The 8850-nt window shown below is 35.8% G+C and overlaps 1 pseudogene; it reads right to left on the bottom strand.

Moving 5' to 3' along the window:
- LOC102174752 overlaps window positions 999-8850 on the bottom strand; it is a 101362-nt pseudogene continuing 93510 nt past the window's right edge.

Here is an 8850-nt window from a genome sequence, read left to right as displayed (position 1 = left end):
AAGGCTTTCTTATCTCTCCTTGTTATTCTTTGGAAATCTGCATTCAAATGCTTATATCTTTCCTTTCCTCCTTTGCTTTTCACTTCTCTTCTTTTCACAGCTAATTGTAAGCCCTCCTCAGACAGCCATTTTGCTTTTTTGCATCTCTTTTCCATGGGGATGGTCTTAATCCTTGTCTCCTGTGCAACATCATGAACCTCTGTCCATAGTTCATCAGGCACTCTATCTATCAGATCTAGGCCCTTAAATCTATTTCTCACTTCCACTGTATAATCATAAGGGATTTGATTTAGGTCATACCTGAATGGTCTAGTGGTTTTCCCCACTTTCTTCAATTTAAGTCTGAATTTGGCAATAAGGAGTTCATGATTTGAGCCACAGTCAGCTCCTGGTCTTGTTTTTGATGACTGTATAGAGGTTCTCCATCTTTGGCTGGAAAGAATATAATCAGTCTGATTTCGGTGTTGACCATCTGGTGATGTCCATGTATAGAGTCTTCTCTTGTGTGGAAGATAGTGTTTGTTATGACCAGTGTGTTCTCTTGGCAAAACTCTATTAGACTTTGCCCTGCTTCATTCTGTACTCCAAAGCCAAATTTGCCTGTTACTCCAGGTGTTTCTTGACTTCCTACTTTTGCATTCCAGTCCCCTATAATGAAAAGGACACCTTTTTTAGGTATTAGTTCTAAAAGGTCTTGTAGGTCTTCATAGAACCATTCAACTTCAGCTTCTTCAGTATTACTGGTTGGGGCATAGACTTGGAATCCAGTGATATTGAATGGTTTTCCTTGGAAATGAACAGAGATCATTCTGTCATTTTTGAGATTGCATCCAAGTACTGCATTTAGGACTCTTGTTGACCATGATGGCTACTCCATTTCTTCTAAGGGATTGCCCACAGTAGTTTATAATGGTCACTTGACTTAAATTCACCCATTCCAGTCCATTTTATTTTATTTTATTTTTATTTTTTTTTCAGTGTCTGTAATCAACTTTATTTTAATATAATCTAAACACATATCATTTAGAAAGTACCAAGAAAAATTTATGCACAAGAGCTGATGCTATTGCATTTGAAAAAAGCTGGCAAGTTCTTGCTACGAGTGTATCCCAGGAGATACCACTGAGGAAACCTGATATATTGGAGTAGATGTTGTGGCATTTGGCCCAGTGTGATAGCCCTCAGGGTTAACCTGAAGTTGTCAATGTTTGATGCTAGATGTAGAACATCTCGTAAAACCACTTCATTGATTTGCAACAAAATCAAAACCCTGCAATCATTAAGACTTCTTATACATATCTAAATTTTTAAGCAGACTATCATATTTTAAGTCCAAGTTTCCTGGAATAGTCTGCAGTGCTAATCTTGCAAACAAAATATCAATCTCTATCCCATCAAACAGTTTGATAACTGGTACAAATAAATGCCTCTTTAACAATTCTTAAATCTTTACTTCTCCCTGTAATTTCAACTTATCATCGAATGAGGTGAAAAAGTCACTTCAATCAGCATGTCTTGCTGCAACACACAACACATCAATATTGGCAGTTTTTTTTAGTTCACTGCAGATGACACTACTTTTATGGCAGAAAGCGAAGAGGAGCTAAGAAGCCTCTTGGTGAAAGTGAAAGAGGAGAGCGAAGAAGTTGGTTTAAAGCTCAACATTCAGAAAACTGAGATCATGGCATCTGGTCCCATCACTTCATGGGAAATAGATGGGGAAACAGTGGAAACAGTGTCAGACTTTATTTTCTGGGGCTCCAAAATCACTGCAGATGGTGACTGCAGCCATGAAATTAAAGAATGCTTACTCCTGAAAGGAAAGTTATGACCAACCTAGATAGCACTTTGAAAAGCAGAGATATTACTTTGCCAACAAAGGTTCATCTAGTCAAGGCTATTGTTTTTCAAGTGGTCATATATGGATGTGAGTGTTGGACTGTGAAGAAGGCTAAGCACCAAAGAATTGATGCTTTTGAACTGTGGTTGTGGAGAAGACTCTTGAGAGTCCCTTGGACTGCAAGGAGGTCCAACCAGTCCATCCTAAATGAGATCAGTCCTGGGTGTTCATTGGAAAGACTGATATTGAAGCTGAAACTCCAATACTTTGGCCACCTCATGAGAAGAGTTGACTCACTGGAAAAGACCCTGATGCTGGGAGGGATTAGGAGCAGGAGGAGAAGGGGATGACAGAGGATGAGCTGGCTGGATGGCATCAACAATTCTTTGGACATGAGTTTGAGTGAACTCTGGGTGTTGATGATGGACAGAGAGGCCTGGTGTGCTGTGATTCATAGGGTCGCAAAGAGTCGGACACGACTGAGCGACTGAACTGAACTGATTCTATATGCAGTTGTTTTTATCCAATGTGACAAACTTTGTAATTTAAAGGAGTTTTTAGTTCAGTTACATTTAGTGAAGTTCTGATGTATTTACTTTTAAATCAACTATCCTGCGATTTGATTTATACTTGTCCAATGCGTTCTGTGTTCCTTTTTTGCCATGGTAATTCTCTCATTTTATAGGTTTTTGCAAATATTTTACACTTTATCTATTGTCTTGCTAGGCAGACATTTGTTTACTATTTGTATTGGTTGCCCTAAATTTTACAACACATCATCTGACTTATTCTAAAAAATTAGTATTTTTACAACTTCTTCTATTTCTAATTAGACTTTTGCTGTTTTTTCATATATTTTATTATACATGTGTCTAAATATCACAAGGCAACATTCATATTATTTTACACAGTTAATGGCCATTTAAATTTAGCCACATATTTATTTCTATAATTCTCATTCCTTCATGAGCTGCCATGATTCTATCTAGTTTCATTATCTAAATATTACATGTCCTTTAATATTTATTTTAGTGCCTGTCTTTTTCTTAATTATAGTAGCTTTAGACTAACTCCTGAAGTGAGATTATGTCCTCCAACTTTGTTTTTTTCTTCAAAATTATGTTGGCTGTATTATACCTTTCACATATCTATATAAATTTAAGGTCACCTTGTCAATTTCTGGAAATAAGTTTTAACTCATTTTATTCATGACTTTTGCCATTAGTTCCTTTATCTTTTTTGAAGATTGCTTATTTTGATATACTTGATCATGTTGTCTATGAATAAAAGGAGTTTAGCTCCTTAATTTCCAACCTGTATGACTTTTCTACTTCAGTTGCACTTGGTAGGACCTCCAAAACTATGTTGAATAGAAGTGCTGAGAGTGGACAGAAAAGTCCTGTTCCCACACTTAGGGAGAAAAGTTGTCTTTTCCCTTTAACAACTTTTGTTAGCTGTAGGTATTTTACAGATGCCTTTTATTGAGTTGAGGGTATTGTTTTCTATTCCTGGATGTTAAACATGTGTTAGTTGCTCAGTTGTGTCCCACTCTGTAACCCCATGGACAGTAGCCCACCAGGTTCCACTGTCCATGGACTTTCCAGGCAAGAATACTGGCAGGAATACTAGAGTGGATTGCCATGTCTTTCTCTAGGGGATCTTCCCAACCCAACGATCAAACACTGGTCTCCTGGATTGTAGGGAGATTCTTTTACAATCTGAGCTAAATGAGCTAGATGTTGAGGGTGTTTATAAATGGGTGTTGAATTAAAAAAAAAAAAAGATTATATATGCTGTATATTGAAACAGTCATGTGGTTTTTCTCTTTACTTAGTTAATACAGAGAATCATATTGTTTGATTTTCATGTATTAAACCAAATTTATACTGCTTCAATAAATCCCACTTGTTCATGATGTATTAACCTTTTTGTAAATTTTTGGCTTCCCCAGTGGCTCAGTGGTAAAGAATCCACCTGCAGTGCAGGAGACACAGGTTCAATCCCTGGGTCAGGAAGATCACTTGGAGGAGGCAATGGCAGCCCACTCCAGTATTCTTGCCAGGAAAACCCCATGGACAGAAGAGCCTGGCGGGCTACAGTGCATAGGGTTGCAAAGAGTCAGATAGGACTGAGTGACTGAGCAAACATACATACAGTTTGCTAAAATTGCTAAAGATTTTTGTATCTATATTCATGGAGTATGCTGCTGCTGCTAAGTATATTGGCCTGTAATTTCTTTTTTGCAATATCTTTTTTGATTTTGAGTATCACAACTAAGAGACTAAACTACAATAACAGAGTAGCACTGGCCTCATGGAATAAATTGGCAGGGGTTTGTTTCTCCTCCATATTCTGAAAAGGCTTGCATAAAATTTCTTCTTATTTAGTCACTCAGTCATGTCCAACTCTTTGTGGCCTCACAGACTGCAGCATGACAGGCTTCCCTGTCCTTCACTGTCTCCCAGAATTGCTCTAACTCATGTTCATTGAGTTGGTGATGCCATCCAACCATCTCATCCTCTGTGGTCCCTTTCTCCTCCTGCCCTCAATCTTTTCCAGCATCAGGGTCTTTTCCAATGAGAATTTTTTTTGCATATAAATAGCATTTTTTCATTTCTAAGAGTATAATAGAATTCTTCAATGAATCATCTGTCTCTATTTTTGGGGGCTCCAAAATCATTGCAGATGGTGATTGCAGCCATGAAATTAAAAGACGCTTACTCCTTGGAAGAAAAGTTATGACCAACCTAGATAGCATATTCAAAAGCAGAGACATTACTTTGCTCACTAAGGTCCATCTAGTCAAGGCTATGGTTTTTCCAGTAGTCATGTATGGATGTGAGAGTTGGACTGTGAAGAAGGCTGAGTGCCGAAGAATTGATGCTTTTGAACTCTGGTGTTGGAGAACTCTTGAGAGTCCCTTGGACTGCAGGGAGATCCAACCAGTCCATTCTGAAGGAGATCAGCCCTGGGATTTCTTTGGAAGGAATGCTACTAAAGCTGAAACTCTAGTACTTTGTCCACCTCATGTAAAGAGTTGACTCATTGGAAAAGACTTTGATGCTGGGAGTGATTGGGGGCAGGAGGAGAAGGGGACGACTGAGGATGAGATGGCTGGATGGCATCACGGACTCGATGGACGTGAGTCTGAGTGAACTCCGGGAGTTAGTAATGGGCAGAGAGGCCTGGCGTGCTGTGATTCATGGGGTCGCAAAGAGTCGGACACGACTGAGCGACTGAACTGAACTGAACTGAACAGGTTTTGTATATGTGTGTGTGTGTAGAGGAGGGAGTGGGAAGGTTCTTATTTATGAATTTGGTTTCTTTAGCTATATAGTTACACTTTATCTCCTTGAGTTAACTTTGGTCATTTGCATATTTCAAAAGTTGGCCAGTTCATTTATACTTTTTACTTTTATTGACATAAGTTTTTCATTATCTTATCATTTTAATGTGTGTAGGATTGGTAGTGATTTTCCCTATTCTATGCTTCTTTGTAGACAGATTTTGTCTTCTCTTTTTTTTTCTTGATTAGTCTAGCTTAATATTTTTATGAACATGTTATTTTTCTATAGTGTTTATATCTTTTCTCTTCCACTGATTTGTACTCTTATTTTATTCCTTTTATTTACTATGGGTTTAATTTTCTTTTTCTAGTTTATAAAGTACAAGAAAATTGATTTTATGTCTGTCTTTTCTAACATAAGAACTGAAACTATATATATTCTGTGAGCACTATTTTAAATTCATCCTATAAATTTTAATATGGTATATTTTTATTTTAATTCAGTTGGAAATAATTTCTAATCATATGTGAGATTTCTTTACTTTACCCCTGTGGCTTTTAGAAGTATGTCGATTAATATCCATATAAGGTGTATCCAAATATGTTTGTTACTGATTATTAATTTAATTCATTTGTGATCAAAAAACACATTTAGTATGATTATAATCCTTTTAAATGTATTGAAAATTATTTATGGACCAGCAGAGGTCTGTCTTGGAGAGTGTTTCATGTGCATTTGAAAAGAAAATGTATTCTCTGTTGTTGAGTGGAATGTACTAAAATGTCAACTAGATTCATATTTATTTTGTGCCTGCTTGTTTTATGAATTACTAAAAGAGGACTTTGAAATTTCTTGCTCTTATTATGGATTTATTTGGATTTCCTACATCTGTTTTTGTTTCTTGTGTTTTGAAGCTCTAGTTTTAGGTACATATTATTTAGGATTTGCATTTCTTTAAAGAATTGCACCTTTTAAATGTACAGTAGATTCTTTTCATTCAAAGTAGTTATGTTCTAACAATGTCACTGAATACTGAATTAGTGACTACTGGTATATTGCTCCACATATGTACATGTATGGCATATATTTTAATCTAAAATCCTGAAAACAAGGTGTCCTGTCCTGCTAGATTCTTCATTTTACAGAAAAACATAATGAGGTTCAAAAGTGTGACTTGCCTGAGGCTGCCCCACTAACATCTGCCATAACTAGGATGTAAGCCCTGTCCATCTGTTTCCAGAGATGTGTATTACTGCACTACATCACACTGCCCTCTACTGTCTCTGCCCTCTGGTCATCTTGGTGTGAGAACTGAAAAAAGAAGGCAGAGCAATGCTTAGTTCAACCTCAGCTGGAAATGTGCATATTGGAAGGCTAAAATTTGTCCCTCCCCACTCTGCACATGTCCAAGAATAACCATGAAAATATGGGGTTGATTTGGGAATTAAAAATGTTAGCCAGGAGGTGAATTCACAAATATGGAATCCACAAATAATGAGGATCAACTGTACCTCAACTGATATGGATAAGGAATATTCCTTATTCTGAAGTCTATTTTATCTGACATTAAAATAGCCACTTTTCTTATAATGAATGTGTTTGCATGGTATTCTTTTTCCATCTTTTTTAACCTGTAGCTTATATATTCTATAATTAGAGTGAATTGCTTTTAATTATAAGTTGGGTGTTGAATTTTTATAAAGCCTGACATCTCGATCCTGCTGATGTTTTATCCATTTATATGTGATGTTATTACCATTATGATTTAAATCTGCTGTGTTTCTGTTTCTTATTTTTCTTGTCTGTACTCTAGCCATTTTTTTTTTTCTCACTATTTTTGCATTAAGCGACTTTTAGGATTACAACTTATTCACTAGTTTCCTGTTGCTGTACCTATTTGATTTCTTTAGTTTTTTTCTCTTGGGCAGAGATTCTTGTAGGTCCTTGAGCCTCTTAAGAAATCTGTAAGGCCAAACCTTTTCACAATGATGCTAAGTATGATTTGCATGTTCAGCTCTTTATTTTCCAAATGTACCATGGGGTTTTCCAGAAACTAAATATCATTTCTGGTTAAACAGATTAAAGATGCAGCAGATGTGAGAATCTAGCCATCTTTTCTTAGACCAATGATAAAATAATTTTCAAGATGTGAACTAGTGATACTTTTCACTACTCTTTTGTTACACACAGTATTTGTCATTAAAATATGACATGTATATTAACATACAATGAGTTTCTTACTGTTTTTAAACATTTAAAAATTAATATTCAGTGTGATAAACACTGATAGATAGAATTAACATAAATAAGCTCTCTAGATTAGGGTACCCAGTAACTTTAAGACTCTTAAGTTTTTCTAAAATCAAAAGTTGGAAAACTACTGCCCTGACTTTGTGATGTGCATCTCTAACTGATCACAGTCTACCTGCGGATAATACCGTATTACCTGTAGTATAAGAGCTCTGCAATGGTATTTTCTCATCTTCTATTGCTTTGATATGTTTTATTCTACAGATGTTATAACCTCCACAAAACACAATTAATGTTTTCTGTTTAAACAGTCTTTTACCTACATATTGGGTTGGCCAAAAAGTTCATTCTGATTTTTCTATAGGAATAATGGAAAAACTTGAAAAAACTTTTTGGACTACCCGATATTTACCATTTCCAGTATGAAGATACAATTCTTCTTCAGTTGTCATGTGCTTCTACTTGAAGAACTTCCTTTAATATTTCCTGGAGTGTGGCCTGCTATCAATGAATTCACCCCCAACAGGGAAATCATTATGAGTCATAAAAATCACTTAGTTTTGATAAATGACTGATACTTCAGTAGACATAACATATAGGGGAAGGATATTATTAGAATAAAAGTTGGCAAGGTTTAACAATTTATTGGATGGTCTGGGAATAAAGTGATACACTGTAAAATGCCCCTAAAACATACTCAATGCACTAAGAATAAAATAATTAATATGGGAAAGATTTATCCAAGTGTATTATTTACAGATAGTAATATTCTACCTGGAAAACCCAGAATCTAATGAAAAATCACTACACCTAAACCCAAAGAAGTATATAACATTAATAGCTTTCTATGTATAAGAAACAATCTATTAAAAAATAATAGTAACAACAGCAGCAATAACAACAACATATATTTGATGAAAGTAGAAAAAACATTTGAAAGACCTGGCTAAGGATCTACAAATAAGGAACGTGAAGAGCTAATCCTAACTCTAAAGGACTTGAAGGAAAAATTCATAACTAAAAATATACATCTTGAAATCTGAGGCTTAGTATGTCCATTCTCTCCAAATCAATCTATGATTACAATTCATGCATAACAAAAATTCAAGTGAATGAATTTTATTATAAATGTTTATCTTGAATGAATAAGAACATGATATAAAGAAACATTGTGTTAAATGCCAAGGAGGAGCCATGTCTTATCAAATAGTAACATGTTATAAAGTCATAATATTGCTAGTATAGGAATAGGTACCTGGAAAATCCCATGGATAGAGGATCCTGGTGGGCTACAGTCTATGGGGTCATAGAGAGTCAGACACGACTGAAGTGACTTAGCACAGCACAGCACAGACATTGATTATGATCTTTGTGGCCAAAGATGGAGAAGCTCTATATAGTCAGTAAAAACAAGACCTGGAGCTGACTGGATCAGGTTCAGAACCACTGCGGACAGTGAATGCAGTCATGAAA

Source organism: Capra hircus, chromosome 11 (genome assembly GCF_001704415.2).
Source record: "Capra hircus breed San Clemente chromosome 11, ASM170441v1, whole genome shotgun sequence".
NCBI classification, from domain to species: Eukaryota; Metazoa; Chordata; class Mammalia; order Artiodactyla; family Bovidae; genus Capra; species Capra hircus.
This window is presented reverse-complemented; position numbering and strand designations above follow the sequence as displayed.